A 22,347-nucleotide genomic window follows, 5' to 3' on the forward strand; every position below is an offset into this window, starting at 1 on the left:
AATATAGGCTTGATGATACCTATAAAAATTTGGAAAATTTACCCCTCCCTCCACAATTGTCTTTTTAGAGATACTAAAGCAATTCTAGGTCTTTTACCCAACCAAACAAACTTAGTAAGAATACTATTTAACCTTTTGTAAAATGACCCCTGGAAAAAAATTGGTATCATACTCATTTGATAACAAACCATAGGCAATATCATCATTTTGATCGTTTGAACTCTTCCCCACCAAGAAAGATGTAAAGGATTCCATTGCTCACACATTTCTGTTATCTTCTTTAATAAAAGTTTTTCATTCTCCTTCACTGTTTCTTCTATTGTGTTTTTAATGGTAATATCTAAGTATTTTAAACCCTCTTCTTTCCATATGAGAAATGATCAAATAAACCTTTGGTACGGTGAACATTAAGCGAGAGAATTTCGGACTCACTCCAATTAATCTTATACCCAGAAAACTTTCCAAACATCTCTATTAATTCAAGTAAACATGGAATGGTAATTTCTGGTTCTCTCAAATAAAGCAGAATATCATCTGCATAAGCAGAGAGTTTAAATTCCCAATTCGAATAAGGAATACCTCGTATCCCCTTTGCCTGATTGATGGCTATTAACAAAGGTTCCAGGACAACATCAAAAAGCAAAGGAGATAAAGGACAGCCTTGTCTAACTCCCCTTAACAAATTGAATCTATCTGACATACTATTATTAATATATAACCTTGCACCAGGAGAGCTATACAATGTCTGAATCATTCAAATAAAACCAGAACCTATACCAAGCCATTCTACAGCCTGATACATAAAAAACCATTCAACTCTATCAAAAGCTTTCTCTGCATCCAAAGATATCAGAAAAGCCGGATCTTTCATACTTTTTGTTAAATTTAGAGAATGGAAAGCTAATCTAGTATTATTTGAAGAATGTCTCTTAGCAACGAATCCTGTTTGGTGAGTATCAATAATAAAAGGAAGAGCCTTAGCCAATCTTAAAGCCAATATTTTTGCTATAAGTTTTCCATCCACATTTATTAACGAGATAGGCCTGTAGTTTGAAACCAAAGTTGAATCTCTGTTTGGTTTTGGCAAAACAATAATTAAAGAATCTGCCATAGTACCTTTAATACAACCTTTAGTCAGTTGATATTGATATAAATTTAATAGATAAGGCAAAAGAGTACTTTGAAATGATTTATAAAATTCAACAGTATATCCATCCCCACCTGGAGCGGATCCAACTCTAAGAGATTTCAATGCTAATTCTAGTTCTTTCAAAGATATAGGATCTTCTAAACTTCTTTTTATATGATCAGGAACCTTTGGTCCATTAATACAATTTAAAAACTCCAAACCATCCTGTTCTTTATTTTCATAAGATTCAGAAGAATACAAATCCTTATAAAAAGAAAGAAACTGCTTCAAAATATGATCATTCGTAGTGTGCGAACCTCCCTGCATATCCTTTATTGCAATAATTTTGGTTTTCCTTTTTTTTTTTTGCTTTAAGAAAATTAGCTAATAGTCTTCCTGCTTTATTTGAGTTACCATAAAATTTAACTTGCTGAAAAAACAAATCTTTTCTTACAAATTGGGAAGCTATCTCATTATATTTGGCTTTTGCTTTTAATAATTTTTGTAAAGTATGTTGTTCCTATCTATTAATTAGTTTATTCTCCATTACCTTAATTTCTTTTTTCAAATCAATAAATTGTTTTTTAAGTTAAAATTATTGAAAGTGAGGGTGGGATTAGAACCAGTGACCTGGAAAGAATAGAGGAGGTGTATTAACTTGGTGAGCTAGAAAATGCTTTCTTTGTGGTGACTCTGATATCATTCCTAAGCAGATGATACATAGGCAGGTCAGTAAGCTATGATATGATAAGGCAGTCACATCCACATACTTAGAAGCTGATGTAGCTCAATTTTTTAAAATCCTGTGCTTATCTTGCAGAGTTTGTGAGTTTAACACCCAGCGCATTTTTTAATTGTGGCATTGTACCTTGTAGGTGCACCTTGATGATTTCACAATGAGGTACCATTGTGCAACTAGACGTCTCCATTTGCAATGAAGGAAAATGCATGTTAAGGTCTGTATCTGTTTTTTTCTGTTTTTAAGCTTTGAGAAATGAAGTAATGTGTGCAATCTTTATATATTTTTCATGTTCTTTCTTTGCTTTCAAGAAAGAGCTGATTGCAGCATTGTTTGGTGAGAAAATCCAAAGGTGTGTGTTTTTCATGTGCTATAATTAGTTACTTAAATTGCTGTTTGAACTGAAACGTACTATGTTTTGCATGCAATATGTCTATATTGATGTGCCCTATTGATATGGTGGTTTATTACATGTATTAGGAGGGAAAAACATATTCCTGAACTCTATTTAGAAAATATCATTTCGGATGCCCAAAGGATGCCTATGTTTCGCCCATAGGAAGTCGTATCCAGCCGAAGCTGAAATTACATTGAGCTGAAGCTAAAACCACACTTAGACCAGCTTTTCATTCGCCTACAATTTCTGTGCTGTATGGACGCCCAAATAGAGCCTATCTTAAGCCTAGCCTTAACCATGCCCAGGTTACAACCACGTCTACTTAGCAAGACGTGACATAGGCGCCAGTTTTTGTTGAGGACGCCTACAAATAGATAGACACCCCTCGGAAATAATAGAGGTAACCACAATTTGATTTGCCACCACCGACACCATGGAGCAAAGTTAAGGGATTAAAGCCATTGGTCAAATAATTATGACTATTAGGAGGACCTTTTGCATGCCACTGTATGGTTCATGGACCTAGTGTGTAAGCGCTACCACATTATACAACCTAAATATTTAGTGTACCCAGGCCCCATTTATCCTTAGGAAAGGTTAGTTTATTTAGGCTAATAAGGGCTGTTTTATCCTGCTACAAAAACTGTCTCAGAGTACTCTTGATCCATTTTCATCTTTACATGTGATCCAAAAAGAAATCCTTTGAAAAGGATAAAGAAGTTTAGGTAATGTTACCATTTTAAATACAGTGCTACGCCCAAGCAGTAATAAAAACAACTCCCTTCTCACACAGTTTTTTAAATATCTTCCAATTTATTTCATATGTTCACTGTATATAACTGCTTTGTATCAGGACACAATTCCCAAATACTTAATAGCTCCCAATGTCAACTGTATTGCAGTGAGCAATCTTCTATCAAAAGAGCTCCTACACACTATCTCTGACTTATTATACTTTATCTTTAGATCAGAGAAGGTCTCAAAATTGTTTATATTTTTCATTACCTTTTGCAAATCACATACGGGACTACCCCCCAAAAAAGTAACATATTGGCAAAAAAATTGATGATTTTTTTTTTTTTTTTGTTTTACATTACCTATGCAGATTCCAGAAATAGTAGGATGTTCACATAACTTGATCACCAGGGACTCTTGGGTCAAAATAAGAAGGAGCAGAGACAGGGGGCAGTCCTTCCCAGTTCCTAGATACAAAGGAAATGGCTCTGAGTTTCCCATTTAGCACAATTTATGCCCATTGAGCGGCATATAATACATGAATCCATGTAAAAAGCCCTTACCTAAACTAAATAGTTCCAGAATCCAATATGAGTATACTCCCAGTCATTCCTATCAAAAGCATCTAGGCTGACCATAGCTCCCCCTCCCCTCTAATCACCATCACTTGCTATTCCTCACAGTGACAGCAGTGTGTGCAGTACATTAGTGGATGTATAACACCCTAGAATGAACCTGGTATGAGCTTCATGAATTAATTTGAGGACATTAATTTGAGGACATTGACCTGAGACCGAAGCGAAACCTGAAGAAGGGAAAGTCAGCGATCCTAGTGGGAGACTCAATCCTTAGGCATGTGGACAGCCACATAGCAGGAGGGAGAGAGGACCGACTGGTGACCTGCCTTCCAGGAGCAAGAACCAAGGACATTGCGAACAAAATTGAAATGATACTGGAAGGGGCGGAGACAGAAGAGACCGCTGTAGTGATCCACATCGGGACGAATGATGTCAGCAGGAGAGACTACAAAAGAAGCACGCTACTAGAACAGTTCAAGATTCTGGGAAGGAAGCTGAGGATGAGGGCCCAGAAGATAATGTTCTCAGAGATCCTACCAGTACCGAGGGCAGATGTGAAAAGGCAGGAGGAACTACAATTAATAAATGCGTGGATGAGAAGATGGTGCGAGGAAGAAGGATTCCACTTCGTGAGGAACTGGACGGCGTTTTGGGGCAAGAGCAAGCTCTACAGGAAAGATGGACTCCACCTGAGCGCAGCGGGAACTAAACTCCTAGCAAACAACATCAAGAGAGGAATAGACCTGGCTTTAAACTAAGAAGAAGGGGAAAGCCGACAGTTGACCTAGGGTCGACGATTCGGAAGACGGTATCCTGTGAAGATACTGAGGGGAAAAATGGCTGGGAAGAAACAATGGATAAATTGCAGGAATCGACTAACCCAGAAGAGGTTACAATGTTTACAGCAAAAGAAAAGAAATTAAGGACCGAAGCACAGGGAAAGGAAAGGAGGACAACAAAATATCAAGATCTAAATTGCATATATGCTAATGCAAGGAGCCTAAGAAACAAAATGGGGGAACTAGAAGCCGTGGTCGATGCAGAAGACATCGACATCATTGGAATCTCTGAAACATGGTGGAATGAGGAAAGCAAATGGGATACAGCACTGCCGGGATACAAGCTCTATCGCCAGGACAGGGCAGGACAAAAAGGAGGTGGAATAGCCCTGTACATAAAAGAAAGCATACAATCCACAAGAATGGACACAGCAGAGACGACCAACAAGCTGGAATCTCTATGGGTTAAAATACCGGGAAGGAAAGGGCCTGAAATAAAGATGGGCCTATATTATCGCCCACCCGGGCAAACCGAAGATATCGATGAGGAAATGGAAGCCGAGATGAAGCGAGAATGCAAAAGTGGCAACACGGTTATTATGGGAGACTTCAACTACCCCAGGATAGACTGGAGGCTTGGAAGCTCGAAATGCGCTAGGGAGAAAAAATTATTGGAAGCCACACAAGATTGCTTCATGGAGCAGCTTGTTAGAGAACCGACGAGAGGAAATGCCACTCTGGATCTAATCCTAAATGGGTTAAGAGGACCTGCAAAGGACGTTGAAGTAGTGGGGACGTTGGGAAACAGCCATCATAATATGATCAAGTTCAAGGTTGAGGTAGGAGTATCAAAAGGCAAGAGATCCATAACGACAACCTTTAACTTCAAGAAAGGAAACTACGAAGCAATGAGGGAATTGGTAAGGAAGAAACTTAGGAACACTTCCAAAACATGGCTAACGGTAAATCATGCCTGGTCCTTCTTCAGGGACATGGTGAACGAGGTGCAAAATCTGTATATCCCCAGATTCAGGAAGGGGTGCAAAAAGAATCGAACAAAAGACCCGGCGTGGATAACCAAAACAGTGAAGGAAGCGATAGGCAATAAGAAAAATTCATTCAAGAAATGGAAAAAGGACAAATCTGAGGGGAACTGGAAAGAGCACAAGAAGTATCAAAAAGAATGTCACCGTGAGGTTCGGAAAGCTAAAAGAGAGTATGAAGAAAGGCTAGCCAGGGAAGCAAAAAATTTCAAACCGTTCTTCAGATATGTTAAAGGGAAGCAGCCAGCTAGAGAGGAAGTGGGACCGCTAGACGACGGAGACAGGAAGGGAGTGGTGAAGGAGGAGAAGGTAGTGGCAGAAAGGCTTAACATGTTAACATGTTCTTCTCGTCTGTATTTACTAACGAAAACACGTCCAACATGCCGGAACCTGAGCAATTCTTCAACGGAAGTCAAGCAGAAAAATTAACATTCATAGAAGTGAGCATTGAGGACGTTCGCAGGCAGATAGAAAAACTAAAAACTGACAAATCCCCGGGTCCGGATGGCATACATCCAAGGGTTCTGAAGGAATTAAAGGAGGAGATAGCGGAACTACTGCAGCAAATTTGCAACTTATCCCTGAAAACAGGCGAGATCCCGGAGGATTGGAAGATAGCCAACGTTACGCCCATCTTTAAAAAGGGATCAAGAGGTGATCCGGGAAACTACAGGCCAGTGAGCCTGACTTCAGTTCCTGGGAAAATGGCAGAAGCACTGATAAAAGAAAGCATTGATCAACATTTTGAAAAGTACGAACTTCTGATAGCCAGCCAGCCAGCATGGTTTCTGCAAGGGACAATCGTGCCACAACAAACTTATTGCACTTCTTTGAAGGGATTAACAAACAGATGGACAAAGGAGACCCCATTGACATCATATATCTAGATTTCCAAAAAGCCTTTGACAAGGTGCCCCATGAACGCCTACTCCGGAAACGAAAGAACCATGGGGTGGAAGGAGACGTACATAGATGGATCAGAAACTGTTTGGAGGGTAGAAAACAAAGGGTAGGAGTGAAGGGTCACTACTCCGACTGGAGGAGGGTCACGAGTGGTGTCCCGCAGGGCTCGGTGCTCGGGCCACTGCTATTTAATATCTTCATAAATGATCTAGAAACAGGGACGAAGTGCGAGATAATAAAATTTGCGGACGACACCAAACTATTTAATGGAGCTCAGACTACAGAGGACTGCGAAGAATTGCAAAGGGACTTGAACAAACTAGAAGAATGGGCGGCGAAATGGCAGGTGAAGTTCAACATTGAGAAATGTAAAGTATTACATGTGGGAGCAGAAACTCGAGGTACAACTATACAATGGGAGGGATGTTATTGAATAAGAGTACCCAGGAAAGGGACTTGGGGGTAATGGTGGACATGACAATGAAGCCGTCGGCACAGTGTGCAGCGGCCGCTAAGAAGGCAAATATAATGCTAGGCATATTCAAGAAGGGTATTACAACCAGAACGAAAGAAGTTATCCTGCCATTGTATCGGGTGATGGTGCATCCGCATCTGGAGTACTGCGTCCAATATTGGTCGCCGTACCTTAAGAAGGACATGGCATTACTCGAGAGGGTTCAGAGGAGAGCGACGCATCTGATAAAGGGGATGGAAAATCTTTCATATGCTGAGAGATTGGAGAAACTGGGTCTTTTTTCCCTGGAGAAGAGGAGACTTAGAGGGTATATGATAGAGATTTACAAGATCATGAAGGGCATAGAGAGAGTAGAGAGGACAGATTCTTCAAACTTTAAAATAATAAAAGAACAAGAGGGCATTTAGAAAAGTTGAAAGGGGACAGATTCAAAACGAATGCTAGGAAGTTCTTCTTTACCCAACTTGTGGTGGACACCTGGAATGCGCTTCCAGAGAGCATAATAGAGCAGAGTACGGTACTGGGATTCAAGAAAGGATTGGACAATTTCCTGCTGGAAAAGGGGATAGAGGGATATAGAGAGAGGATTACAGGACCTGATGGGCCGCCGCGTGAGTGGACTGCTGGGCACGATGGACCTCAGGTCTGACCCAGCAGAGGCATTGCTTATGTTATGTTCTTATGTTCTCTGTAATGTTCCTGGCATGAGCAGCCACCCCCATGCTGCTGTTGTGCAAACATCAGCTCTTCCTTTGATGTCAGTTCCTAAGTGCGGTCCAGGAAGTGATGTCAAAGAGAGAGCCGACACTGGTGTGACAGGTTGAGGGTTGCTGTTTGTGCCAGGAATTTTGCAGAGGTATGAAGGAAGGGAAGCGGCATGCATGCATAGCAAGGGGGCTGGGAAGGAGCAGGGGTGCAGAGAGAAAGATGGGTACCTGTGCCCTCACTAAGACAGCACACAGAGCGGACTGCCCCCCTCCCTTACTACACCACTGCTGTCATGTTTCTTTACTGGGGTATGATTTTTCTCATTGGTTCACATTTACTCACTAACAACTTCATTGGATGTAAGCTGAGAAAAAGTAGGCGAGTAGATACAAGAGTTTGTGAAATGTAAAGACATACTGAAACTGCAATGAGTCAACTGGTTTGAAGGTGATCTTGTTTAAACACTAAACCCCTGATGAAGCTGCATCAAGTGAAATTGCAGAGCTCCCCTTTGGAATTAACCCAAGTGGTTGTTTTTTGTTTTTTTTTCAAATAAGCCTTTTTTAATGAACAAATATTTGATTTGCAGTTGTCAGTGAGTAAATGTGAACCGATGAGAAAAATCATACCTCAGTAAAGACACATGACAGCAATTTGTGTCTAGGTGTTTGAGGTTCACTACTCACTTTATTGAAAGATGTCTACATGAATTGTTTCATTCATTTTGCTCAGTATGTTGAAACAGTGATACTCTAATCTGACATATCCTTCAACTTTCTGCTTTTCTGCAGTGTTTGTATCTTATGCTCCAGTTTTCTGGTTGGGGCATCTTCGACACTGCATGTCAGTTTTAGACCTGAACTTGAAACACTTCCTCTTTTGCGGCTGTTCTTTAGCCATGATTCCTGGGAGTCATGCTTCTTGTGTACAGATTGTTGTCTTCTTCCTTGAGGCAGGTCTATATATAGGTGTCTTGCTTCACCTATTGCTTCAAGGATTGTCCAGTTATCTCTCTCCTTTTGCTTTTTCAATCTACCCATTTAGGTACTGCTTTGGTATTCCCCCAGTAGTCTGGACTGGTCTTTCCATTAGTCCTACCAGATTAGTCAGACACCTTACCGATGGATACCTTGCTTTTTTTCTGCCCTGCAGTGTTCTCTTGGTAACTCTGATTAATGTGTTCCTTCTTACAGATATTATTCTCTGGGCTCACACACTTTTCCAGTATCAGTGAATTACCTGTATGCTGGTGGTGTGTGCATCTCCTTTCTTTGAAGAATTCTTGGCTGAATAAGACAGCTGGGTTTGAGTTGCCGATACTGGCTGCTACTATGGTCAGAGACACCACAGCTTGGCTAATTAAAATATTGAACATTCCAGGCTGCAAGGTATCCTTAAGGGGTGAATTATAAGAGCTACTTTTCTCTCTCTCCATTTGATGGTAGATGGACATAACCAATTAGTTTGGACTGGTCTGGTAGAACCAAAGGAAAAAAATGATCAGATAAGCCATCATTTTTCCATCTTGTACAGTGTTTTGCTTAATTGTTGTTGTTTTTTTTATTAATACAGTATATAGCAAATATTTTTGGAATGCAATAAAACACAGTCGATATGTATTATTAAGTCCAGTGAACTTAATTACTGGAGATGGTTCTTTCATATTTAAAGAATACTGTATTTTATGATGATTATCATGTGTCAATGTGATTCTAATAAATAATGGTGGTTTTATCTACAGTACATTGTTTCAGAGAATATTACAGTGATACAGAAGGAAATGATTGAAATCATAAACCAAGCTGACGCAGTGAGTTTCTTGTTATTTTTTATTTGATCTAAAAGTTTTATCTGGGTAGCCTGATCATTGCAAAGCACCTGGATTTCAATCCTGCACTTGTCTTCTACTTCTCATGCTAGTCAAGCTGGGGATGCTTTGGAGACTGTATTTACAGTCTTTTGTGAAGTGGGAGTCCCAACTAAAATACAGTAGCAACACTTAAGGGACCAGAAATAGAAACATAGACATGGAAATAGAAACATGATGGCAGATAAAGGCCAAATGGCCCATCTAGTCTGCCCATCCACACTGAATAATGAGATAGATATAATAGGTACCTCGGAGACCTGGTGGAAGGAGGACAATCAATGGGACATTCTGTTACCTGGGTAAAAATTATATTGCAGTGATAGAGTAGATCAAATTGGAGTGGGGGTTGCACTATATGTTAAAGAGGGAATTGAATCAAATCAAATTAACATTATACATGACATCGATAACAGTGTGGAATCCTTATGGATAGAAATTCCTTGTGTGAAGGGAAGGAATATAAAAGTAGGGTTATATTATCGTTCCCCAGGACAAGATGAGCAGAAAAATGAAGAAATGTTTTCAGAGATTAGGAAATTTCGAGAATTGGGAGACAATATAATAATGGGTGATTTCAATTACCAAAAATAAAAAGATATTATGCTAGACACTGCATAGATAGTCACACTGTAGTGCTTAAACAGGAATGGAAAAGGAGATATAAAGCACTGCTCTTCTCACAGCTAAGGCACATGTGGTGCCCATATGTGGGAGATTTTTTTCTCCCACATATAGGCACCTTAGCTGTGAGAAGAGCAGTACTTTATATCTCCTTTTCCATTCCTGTTTAAGCACTACAGTGTGGCTCTCTGTGCAGTGTCTAGAATAATTAACCTGACCATTTATTTTTTTCCTCAAAACGGGACAGGACCCCCCCCCTCAGAAACCACCCCCCCAAAACCCGTTAAATTTAGTGCAAAATTTAGACAGCAGATATAAATTCTCAAAACTGACACATTTTGATTACTAAATTGAAATTAAAATCATTTTTCCTAGCTTTGTTGCTGGTGATTTCATGAGTGTCTGGTTGTACTTCCTTCTGACTGTGCATCCTCTCTTTCTTTCTTTCTCTCTCCCTGCCCCTCTTTTCTTTCTTTCTCTCTCCCTGCCCCCCTCCAGCCACCGACCCGATTTCTCCAAGCCACCAACGGATCAACAGGCCAGGTGTGTGCAATGACTGCACAAGCCCCCCTCCCCTCCCCCCGACATCAATTTTTACATCAGAGAGGAAGGTCCGGGCCAGCCAGGCAGTAATTGGCTGACCTGGAACTTCCTCCAATGTCAGAATTGACGTCGGGGGGGGGGGGGGGGGGGGGGCTTGTGCAGTCGTTGCACACACCTGGCCTGTTGATCCGTCGGTGGCTTGGAGAAATCTGTTGCTTCGCTGGTGTTGGAAACAAGGAGAAATCCCAGGCTCCACAATCGCCTATCCCATTGTCCTCATGCACAGCTTCAGGACGCTCTTTCTAAAAACAGGACATTTCGGCATCCTGAAGCTGTGCATGGGGACAACAGGACAGACAATCTAAAAACGGGACATATGGTCATATTAAACATAGTATCTTTTTCTTTTTGGTGATTATTATTATGCTTCTTTGTCTATGATATAGTATGATTTCAATTACCCCAGCATTGACTAGTTAAATGTTACATCGGGGAGGGCTGGGGAAGTAAAATTCCTAAATGTTGTAAATGACTGCTTCTTGGAGCAACTGGTCCAGAAACTGACAAGAGGGGGAGCTATTTTAGATTTGGTACTTGACAGAATGCAAGGCATAGTACAGGAATTAACTGTTGGGTCCGCTGGGAAACAGTGATCATAATGTGATCAAATTTGAGCTGATACCGAGAGTGATGTCACAAAATAAATCTACTGTAGAGGCGTTTAATTTTCAAAAGGGTGACGATGATAAAATGAGAAAAATGGTTATAAAGAAGCTAAAAGGATCAGTTGCAAAGGTTAGGACTGTAAACCTGGCGTGGATGTTGTTTAAAAATTTATCCTCAAAGTATTAAGTCAATGACCCAAAGCCCCTCTATTATGATGTATGAGAAAGAATTATTTTTTCAAAAACCCTCTTAACACTAAATACTATTTTTGTGAAGGCTGAAAGACCTCAAGTGTTCACAGCTGTCTGTCTTTGGAGCTAGTCCTGTCAGAACAGCCCCTTGTGAACTATCAGTCCCAAATGTCTTTCTTTTTGTATTTTTCTTTATCTTTATCTTTTTTCTTTCTTATCTTCTTTTAATGTTATTTATTAATTCATGTGATAATAGTGATATGATAAGTACTAATCACTGTATGGCATTAAAGCTGGTGTTGATTATAATTAAGACTCACTGGCTTTACAAAGCCTATGATACTTAGCTTTTTTTATCCAAAAGTTATGATAGTACTGGCAGCTCCCGGCTGTGTACAATGACTGAAAATATCTCAGCTGGTGCTGTCGGCTCCTGGCTGGGTTACTTTTTCTCTTGTTCTGCCCAATGGAGTGTCTCCATTTCACTCAATTAAGAGCTTCCTCAGCAGATCTTCAACTGTTAAAGTTTATTTCTTATTTTTTTTCAGCTGTCATTGAGCCGTTCGCACTGCCTCTTACAGCATAAGTCCAACAGCAGGGAAACAACCTCCCTCGTTGTGCTATCTATTCATAGCACAATGAGGGAGGTTGTTTCCCCGCTGTTGGACTTATGCTATAAGAGGCAGGGTGAACGGCTCAATGACGGCCGAAAAAGAATGAGAAATAAACTTTAACAGTTGAAGATCTCACCCATTTCTCATTTCAGAAACATTCTGGTGGAGGAAATCTTTCTGGCTTGAAAATGGAGAAACTTGTAGGTGTTGATTCAATAGAACAAAAACAAAAGATATCAAAATTCATTCAACATGAAAGGAGAAAAAAGGAGCATAGTTATTAGATTAAAAAAAGTAATAGTTACCCACGGATACTACCTTATCTACTTTTGCTTGCATGCTTTAAGGTCAGAGTACTTTCTCTAGTCTGTCTTTGCCAGTGCATGCGCCGTTGACCCTTCTTTTGAACGCCAAAGCTATTCCTGATTGAGTGAGAAAATTAAAGAGTCATGGGATAGATGGAAAAGTTTGGTTGTGGATTTGTTATCGGATAGAAAACAGAGGGTAGGGTTAAACATAGAAACATAGAAGATGACGGCAGAAAAGGGCTACAGCCCATCAAGTCTGCCCACTGCTTACCCACCCCCTGTCTATGCCCTAATGACCCAATTTCCTTATCTTGACCCTCGTAGGGATCCCACATGGGTATCCCATTTATTCTTAAAGTCTGGCACGCTGTCTGCCTCGATCACCTGCACTGGAAGCTTTTTCCAATGATCAACCACTCTCTCTGTGAAGAAATACTTTCTGGTGTCGCCATGAAATTTTCCGCCCCTGAGTTTGAGCGGGTGCCCTCTTGTGGCCGAGGGTCCCTTGAGAAAGAAAATATCATCTTCCATTTCGACACGTCCCGTGAGGTACTTAAATGTTTCGATCATGTCTCCCCTCTCCCTACGTTCCTCGAGAGTGTAGAGCTGCAATTTGTTCAGTCTCTCTTCGTACAAGAGACCCTTGAGCTCTGAGATCATCCTGGTGGCCGTCCGCTGAACCGATTCAATTCTGCGCACATCTTTACTGTAATGTGGCCTCCAGAATTGCACACAGTACTCCAGATGAGGTCTCACCATGGCCCTGTACAACGGCATTATGACTTCAGGCTTTCGGCTGACAAAACTTCTATTGATACAACCCAATATCTGCCTTGCCTTAGATGAAGCCTTCTCCACTTGATTGGCAGTTTTCATGTCTGCACTGATGATTACTCCTAAATCTCGTTCTGCTGAAGTCCTAGTTAAAGTTTCTCCGTTCAAGAAGTACGTCCTGCATGGATTTCCGCTTCCGAGGTGCTTGACCTTACATTTCTTAGCATTGAAGCCTAGCTGCCAGGTTGAGGACCAACTTTCAGGTCCTGCGCCATATGATTCTGTAAACTGCATTCACTTACTATATTACATAGTTTGCCGTCATCGGCGAATAGTGTTATTTTACCTTGAAGCCCTTGAGTCAGATCCCCTATGAATATGTTGAAAAGGAGTGGACCCAGGACCGAGCCCTGCGGCACTCCATTGGTCACCTCCGATGTTTTAGAGAGGGTACCATTAACCACCACCCTCTAAAGTCTACCACTCAGCCAATCATTGACTCATGCAGTTAGTGTCTCTCCTAACCCCATCGATTCCATCTTGCTTAGCAGCCTGCGGTGTGGGACACTGTCAGAAGCTTTACTGAAGTCCAAAGACTCTCCCAAGTCCAACTTTCTTGTTACCCAGTCAAAGAAGCTGATGAGATTGGATTGGCAGGACCTACCCTTGGTGAATCCATGCTGACTGGGATCCCGAATATTCCCTTCATTCAAGATCGTGTCCAATTTGCTTTTAATTAGTGTTTCCATGAGTTTGCACACTATTGATGTGAGACTCACCGGTCTATAATTCGCAGCCTCTGCCCTGCAACCCTTTTTATGCAGAGGAACGACATTAGCTAATTTCCAGTCCAGGGGAACTTTCCCCTTACTTAGGGAGAGATTGAATAGCTTAGCCAACGGTTTTGCCAGGACATCGCTCAATTCTCTGAGCACTCTTGGGTGCAAATTGTCTGGTCCCATGGCTTTGTTCACCTTGAGTCTTGCCAGTTCACTGTAAACTTCACCTGGTGTGAACTCAAAATTCTGAAACGGGTCTTCTGTGCTTTGTGTTGCCTTCAACTGCGGACCGTGTCCCGGTGCCTCACAGGTGAAGACTGAGCAGAAGTATTCATTCAGTAGTTCGGCTTTATCGGAATCTGCTTCCACGTAACTTCCGTCTGGTCTTCTAAGGCGTACTACCCCCCTGTGTTCCTTTTTCTGTCACTAATATAGCTGAAGAAGGATTTGTCCCCCTTTTTAATGCTTTTTGCCAGAATTTCTTCCACTCGAAGTTTTGCCTCCCTAACTGCCATTTTGACCGCTGTAGACCTGGTCCTATATTCTACCTTTGCCTCTCGTTTCTCCGTGCGCTTGTAGGAGAGAAACGCTTTTTTCTTCTCCTTTTTTTTTTTTTTTTTTTTAATTCTTTATTCATTTTCACTTCAATTAACAAGTATACAATATGATATCTTATACTATACAAAATCACTTGTACATTCTTAACCATAAATCTTAAATACTTTAAATTACCCCCATCCCATCCTCCCAGCCCTCCCTATATCAATAATATTCATTCATATATGTATTATATCCCTTCTTATTATAAAATTTCAAGTATCTCCTTAATGAGGTGCGAGATCTCCACGGTGAACCATTGGGGTTTATTGTTTCTTTGTTGTTTATTTACTGATTTTATGAAGCGGCTAGTTGCTTCATGTATGGTTGATTTCAGTGTTAACCACTTAGCTTCTACATCATTGGTCTCCACTTGGTCCTGCAGCGTCCGATGGACGAAATGTCCCATGCGTGCAAAGTCTGTGCCCCGGAAATTGAGTACCTTTGTTTTCATGTTTGATCTAGGGAAGCCTTTCCTAAGGTTGAACTATACTATGTTGTGGTCACTGGAGGCTAGCGTATCTCCTACTGAGACCTCTGAGATGCTTTCCCCGTTGGTGAGTACCAGGTCGAGGATCGCCTGGGCCCTAGTGGGCTCCGTTACCATTTGTTTGAGACGTGCTCCCTTTATGGAGGTTAAGAGCCTCCTGCTACCGCTGGTTGTCGCTGAAAATGAGTTCCAGTCTTCATCAGGCATATTGAAGTCCCCTAGCAGTACAGCTTCTCCTCGTAGAGTGTCTTAAATTAATTAAATTAAATCTCTGTCTTAAATTAATTCTGCGTCCATGTCTTCCAGTTGTCTTGGGGGTCTGTATACCACACCTAGATACAGGCATTTTTCTCTGCCTCTTGCCAGGTTTACCCAGAGGGACTCCCCGGTGTACTTGACATCTGTGATCCTGGTGGTTTTGATGTCCTCTTTAATGTATAGAGCTACCCCCCCTCCTAACCTACCCTCTCTGTCCTGACGAAGTAGATTGTAGCCCGGTATAGCCATATCCCACCCATGTGAGTCCGTGAACCAAGTTTCAGATATTGCCACCACATCTAGGTCGGCATTCCTTATTTCAGCCTCTAATTCTAGAATTTTGTTACCTAAACTGTGTGCATTGACATACATGGCCCTCCATATCTTGTGTTTGCTAAGTCCCTGTGAGGCGTATCCTACCCTAGTCGGTGTGACTCCTAAAGAACTGTTTGCAATTTGGGTACTTACCTTGGACATGGAAGCGGAGTTTCGACTCACCTCATCAAGATAATTCCTTTCTGCATTAATATGTGAATGGGTACCCTCCCCCGACTTACCTAGTTTAAAGCCCTGTGAAGCAGGCGAGCTAGTCGGTGTCCGAAAACGTTCTTACCCCTACTGGTCAGATGGAGTCCGTCTGGTCCCTGAAGTCCTTGTAGCGCTTCCCCATGTTTTAGGAATCCGAAGTTCATATCCCGGCACCATCCCTGTAGCCACTCATTCGTCATCAGGATACGTTCATCTCTGGCTCTTCCCTTGCCTCTAACTGGGAGGATCGATGAGAAAACCACCTGCGCTCCTGTCCGCTTCAGCCTCTCACCCAGTGCTCCAAAGTCTCTGGTGATGGTCTCCGGTGTGTTCCTGGCAGTGTCGTTGGTTCCTATGTGGACGAGAAGCATAGGAAAGTGGTCTTGGGGCGTGAGTAGTCTATCCAGACTGGCGGTGACATCTCGTATCCTGGCTCCAGGCAGACAGCAGACCTCCCTAGATTGCATATCCGGTCTGCAAATTGGTCCCTCGGTGCCCCTCAGCATGGAATCCCCGATGACTATTACTCTGCGCTTCTTTGGGGGGAGCCGGACAGTTGTCCCTGGAGATGGAGCTGTGTGCTGGGCCTGCTCCTGTTCCTGCTCCTGTTCCTCATCGGCAGTTCCTTCCTGAAGAACCTGGAATCTGTTCCGCAGGGTGAGTTGAGGGGTTGATGTATAGCTGCCCTGTTTGTAAGAAGAAGGAGAAGATGAAGAGATTGAAAAAGGGGGGGGAGGTCTCCTATGTTTGCCCGTGGAGGAGGTCACCAGCTGCCAGGAGTCAGTGCCGCTAGCCATTTCCTGTATCCCAATTGTTGGTTTCAAAGTTGATGATTTGGGCGTATCGAGGATGATTTGGGACAGCTCTTGGACGACTCAGTCGATGTAGGCCTCGTCCTCTCGGATGCTTCTCAGGCGTATCACCTCCTTCCTGAGGCTCCTTAGTTCCTGCATGAGATCTCCATCTAGCTGCGCGGCCTCCTCTGTCTGTGTAGAGACTGTACTGCAGCGCTGGGGGATGGTCTCGGTCTGCACAGAGACCTCTGTCCATCGTCCTGGGTCCTCCTCCTTCTGCACGCAGTCCGTGGTCGCTTCCTGGATCGCCATAGCGACTGGAATACTGGTCTTGATTGTAGACTTCGCGCTTCTTGTCCTCCCTGCCATTGCTGAGTTGTAATTGAGGTCTGCCTGTCAGTAAGGTAGAGAATTAGGAAAATTAGAAAAATCTGTCTGTGAGCAGGTGTGAGATTTTGAAAGATTTGGGTGTCTGAGAGTTGGAAGATTGGGGTATCTAGTGCTTGAAAGGTAAGGGTGTCTGAGAGACTGAGAGTTTGAGATGTCTGAGAGGGTTGCTGTCTGTGAGTTAGTATGAGAGCCTGTACAATTAGGGTGAAGGGATAGTGTGTTTGAGAAGTCCGCTTGTTGCCCTAAGGTATCGTTGTCTTGTGTAGTTTGGCTCTTCTTAAGGCTCTTCGCAAAGGCGCCCTCGCTAAGGCGAGCGCCTTTGCTGCTCGCCGCACACCGAACAGCTGCACGTCGTTGGCTCGTCCCCTTTTATGGGGGGAGTTTGGCTGGTGACATCAGGGGTGGGCGGAGTTAGCTCTCGCCTCTTCCCCTGCTAGCACCACCTTCTCTCTCTGCTTCTTCCTGCTAGCACACTCTCCGCTCACTGTTCTGCCATGTGCTCAGGACTCTTCTACCATGTGCTCAGGACTAGGCACAGCTCCTACAGTCTCCCTTCGGCTGGCCTGGTCATTTTTCTCAATGGAGGAGTACCGCAGGGATCTGTACTGGGACCGGTGCTATTTAACTTATTTATAAATGATCTGGAAATTGGAACGAGGGGTGAGGTGATTAAATATGTAGATGACACTAAACTGTTCAAAGTTGTTAAAACGCATGTGGATTGTGAACAATTGCAGGCGGACCTTAGGAAATTGGAAAACTGGGTGTCCAAGTGGCAGATAAAATTTAATGTGGACAAATGCAAAGTGATGCACATTGGGAAGAATAACCTAAATCACAGTTACCGGATGCTAGGGTCCACCTTGAGGGTTGGCGCCAAAGAAAAGGATCTGGGTATCATCGTAGACAATACGATGAAACCTTCTGCCCAATGTGGCGACCAAAAAAGCAAACAGGATTCTAGGAATTATTTAAAAAGGGATGGTTAATAAGACTAAGAATGTTATAATGCCCCTGTATCGCTCTTTGTTGCGACCTCATCTGGAGTATTGCGTTCAATTCTGGTATCCTTAACTCAAGAAAGATATAGTGGCGCTAGAAAAAGTTCAAAGAAGAATGACCAAGATGATAAAGGTGATGGAACTCCTCTCGTATGAGGAAAAACTAAAAAAGTTAGGGCTCTTCATCTTGGAAAAGAGATGGCTGATGGGAGATATGATTGAAGTCTACAAAATCCTGAGTGGAATAGAACGGGTACAAGTGGATCGATTTTTTTACTCCATCAAAAATTACAAAGACTAGGGGACACTCAATGAAGTTACAGGGAAATGCTTTTAAAACCAATAGGAGAAAATATTTTTTCACTCAGAGAATAGTTAAGCTCTGGAACGCATTGCTAGAAGTTGTGGTAAGAGCGAATAGCGTAGCTGGTTTTAAGAAAGGTTTGGACAATTTCTTGGAGGAAAAGTCCATAGTCTATTATTGAGAAAGACATGGGGGATGCCACTCCTTGCCCTGGATCGGTAGCATGGAATATTGCTATTCCTTGGGTTTTGTCCAGGTACTAGGGACCTGGATTGGCCACTGTGAGAATGAGCTATTGGTTTTGATAGTTCCTCCTTTTTATCCTCTCAGACTATACTTTTCACAAGAATCAAGCTTTTGTTGCTTACGGAATTGCTTTCCCTTCTCATTCGTATCTACTCTGAGATCTGGCTGGTTTCACTTGCTCAATTGGTCTGCTCCTCCATATGGGTGCATTTACCTGTAGTCCTTTCTCGTTTGATTCTTGAATCTTTTTGGTGTCTCCATCGCCTATATATTAGATTCACCTGCCTCTAGGAGGTCATTTATTTTTTTCTAGGCCTCTATATATATGGTATGTGGTCTTCAACATAAGGCATATGGGACAGACTTAAAGATCTCAATCTGTATACTTTGGAGGAAAGGCAGGAGATATGATAGAGACATTTAAATACTTATGTAATGTAAATGCGAATGAGTTGAGCCTCTTTCATTTGAAAGCAAACTCTGCATTGAGAGAGGTGATAGACTCCGGAGTAATCTAAGTAAATACATTTTTATAAAAGAAATGGTGGTAAATGCATGAACAGTCTCCCAGAAGAAGTGGTGGAGACAGAAACTGTGTCTGAATTGAAAAAGGCCTGGGATAGGCATGTGAGATCTCTTGGAGAGGGAAAGAGTTAATGGTTACTGCGGATAGGCAGAATAGATGGGCCATTTGGCCTTTATCTGCCATCATGTTTCTATTTTACATATGAGTTTTCTTGGAATTCTCCTTTTACCTCTAGTAGAGCATTAAGTTCCTCTATTTGTGTTTTTTTGTTAGGTTCCTTCCCTTACCTCCGTGCTGTTGGATCAGACTTTAGGTCATAGTTTTTGTGAGGCAACTCGAATCTTTCTGAGTTCTTGGAACTCAACTTTTCCTCCATCCCTTTACTAAAGCTAGGGAGTCCCACATGTGAGAATATGCTGCCTCCATGTCTAAGGATAAATCACAGTTACTTACCATGACAGATGTTACTTAGGCCGGCTGGCATATATTCTTACAACCTGCTCACCTCTCCTAGTTGTCTTCTGCGCTTGGGCATAGAACTAATGACCTTGCGAGCTAGCGTCAGGTGGGAAGGCACTCACATGTGCGCAGTGCGAGCAATCTAAAAGCTTGTTAAAGCTTAAAGTGATACCACACTTTCCACTGTCTACCAAGGTTCCATGGATGATGTCACCCATCACATGTGAGAATATCTGCCTGCTGTCCCAGGATAACACCTGTTAGGTAAGTAACTGTGCTATATTCAGTATTTGGGCCCTGGCACTGAATATCAGCTGTGACTCGTATAACTAGTTTTGCATTTCTGAGTTCCCTTGCCTGTACCATGCTGAAGGTCCTTTCTCAAAATGTTCTCGCAACCCCACACCTGGCATGGTCTAGGTTTGCTTCCTGGGGGGGGGGGCACAGGACAGAAGCTCCTTTGCTCCTGCCTCTTGTGACTGCCTTTAATGGTAGCCTTGCTTTACTATACAAATACCACAAGTGCCACAATAGGTTGCAGCTGTCACTAGGAAGCAAAGGTAGTCCCAGAGGGAGTAAGTTATGGGAGAGTAGGGGGATTTTTGCATGGTGGAGGGTGAGGGAAGGGAGGGGGTTAACAAGGGGCCTGGGAGAGGGCTTGGGGACATTTTAGAAATGCAAAACTGGGTATGTGACTCCTGACCAATATTCATCTGGGGGTCCATGTAGCTATGGCCCTGACTGAATAACGACTAGGATCCACATAAGTTCTAGTGCAGTGGTTCTTAACCTGGGTTTGACCGAACCCCAGGGGTTCGGTGAGTCAGTCTCACGGGTTCGACGGAGGTCAAAACACACCTCCGACTCATATAGCGCTTCGGTCACGTTCAATCATCTATCAGTTATTCAGTGATTTTGATCAAAACTGATCGTGTACTTGGTTTCTTGATCTATCAATCTGTATCTAACGCCTTATATACATCAATCAATTCCTGATCAAAATTTGTGATTTAACTGATAGATGATTGAACGTGACCGAATCGCTTATGATTCGTGATGAAACGCCCCGCTTGTCCATAATTGGCTGCAGGTGATCACGCAACATCGCTTGGCCTATCTGTGCTGCAGGGGATTTGATGCGCACAGTAGTCGAATTGTAACTGTTGTGATTGTACGTCGTTTGATACCTATCTTAATATTTTAATCCCTTACTAACTGTCAAGCAAAATACGAAAGTGGTCGGATGAATATGTACAATATGGATTCACATGTATAACGGAACGTGATGGGAGTCAGCGTCCTAATTGCATGATTTGCAATGCCAAGTTGAGTAATTCTAGTCTAACTCCGGCAAAACTAAGGGAACACTTCCTTAAGCTGCATGGAGATGGAAAATGCAAGAACACAACGCTCGCTGAATTCAAGGTGAAGAGAGCAAGACTCGATGAAAAGGCTACTCTGCCTGTTCTCGGCTTTGTACCCATCAACAAACCGATCCTCACAGCATCGTACAAAGTTGCTTACTTGATCGCAAAGCAGGGCAAACCACACACCATTGGTGAAACACTCATAAAACCAGCTGTGTTGAAGATGGCGAATATCATGCTGGGAAAAGTGGCTGAAGTTCAGTTATCTGAAATTCCTCTTTCAAATGACATCATCAGCAACAGAATAGAGGACATGAGCAAAGACATCTTGGCTCAAGTAGTTGCAGATCTGATTTCAAGCCCGGCAAAATTCAGCCTTCAACTCGACGAGACCACAGACGTTTCCAATCTAAGCCAGCTTGCAGTATTCATGCGCTATGTGAAAGACGACGTGATAAAAGAAGATTTTTTATTTTGTAAGCCTCTTACAACAACAACTAAGGCAACTGATGTGAAGAAACTTGTGGATGACTTCTTCAAAGACAACAATCTTTCGTGGGATATGGTTTCTGCAGTTTGTTCGGACGGAGCTCCAGCCATGCTCGGAAGAAAGTCCGGTTTTGGTGCGCTAGTGAATGCCGATGCACCACACATCATTGTTACGCATTGCATTCTGCACAGGCATGCGTTGGCAACAAAAACCTTGCCTCCAAAACTGGCAGAAGTTTTAAAAATTGTTGTGGAGTGCGTGAACTATGTGCAAAATAATGCTCTGAAGCACCGCATCGTCAAGGAGCTGTGTAAAGAAATGGGATCTGAATTCGAGGTACTTCTGTACCATTCTAACGTTTGGTGGTTATCCCGGGGACAGGTGCTGAATCGTGTTTTTGCCATGTGTGTGGAATTAGCTCTGTTTTTGCAAGAGCAGCAACATTGTCATGCAGATTGCTTCAAAAATTCTGAGTTCATTCTCATTTTAGCGTATCTTTTAGCGTATCTTTTAGCATATCTTTGCAGCTCTCAATCATCTCAATAAGCAGATGCAGGGTGGTGGAGTCAGCATCATCGAAGCGGAAGAAAACCTGAAAGCTTTTCAAAAAAAGCTACCATTATGGAAACGACGAACAGAAAACGATAACTTCGCAAACTTTCCCCTGCTAGACAACTGTGTAAATAAGATCGAAGATGTATCTGGAATCGGAGACATTTCTGTACCCGCGGAACTGAAGCAACCTATTGCCACGCACTTAGATGAGCTTGCAAAGTCTCTCAACGGATACTTCCCTACAAGAGAGTCATATCCAGCATGGGTGAGACAGCCGTTCACGTTTAGTGTTGAGACAACAGATGTCAATGATGAATACCTCGATGAAATCATTGAAATTCAGCAGAGCCAGGTTCAACAGCAACTCTTCAGAACAACAACGATCTCAACGTTTTGGTGTCAACAATTGGTAACGTACCCTGTTATTGCTAAGAAAGCTCTGGAAATTTTCATACCATTTGTTACAACATATCTTTGTGAGCAATCCTTT

This window comes from Geotrypetes seraphini, chromosome 6 (assembly GCF_902459505.1).
Source record: "Geotrypetes seraphini chromosome 6, aGeoSer1.1, whole genome shotgun sequence".
In the NCBI taxonomy this organism is placed as follows: Eukaryota; Metazoa; Chordata; class Amphibia; order Gymnophiona; family Dermophiidae; genus Geotrypetes; species Geotrypetes seraphini.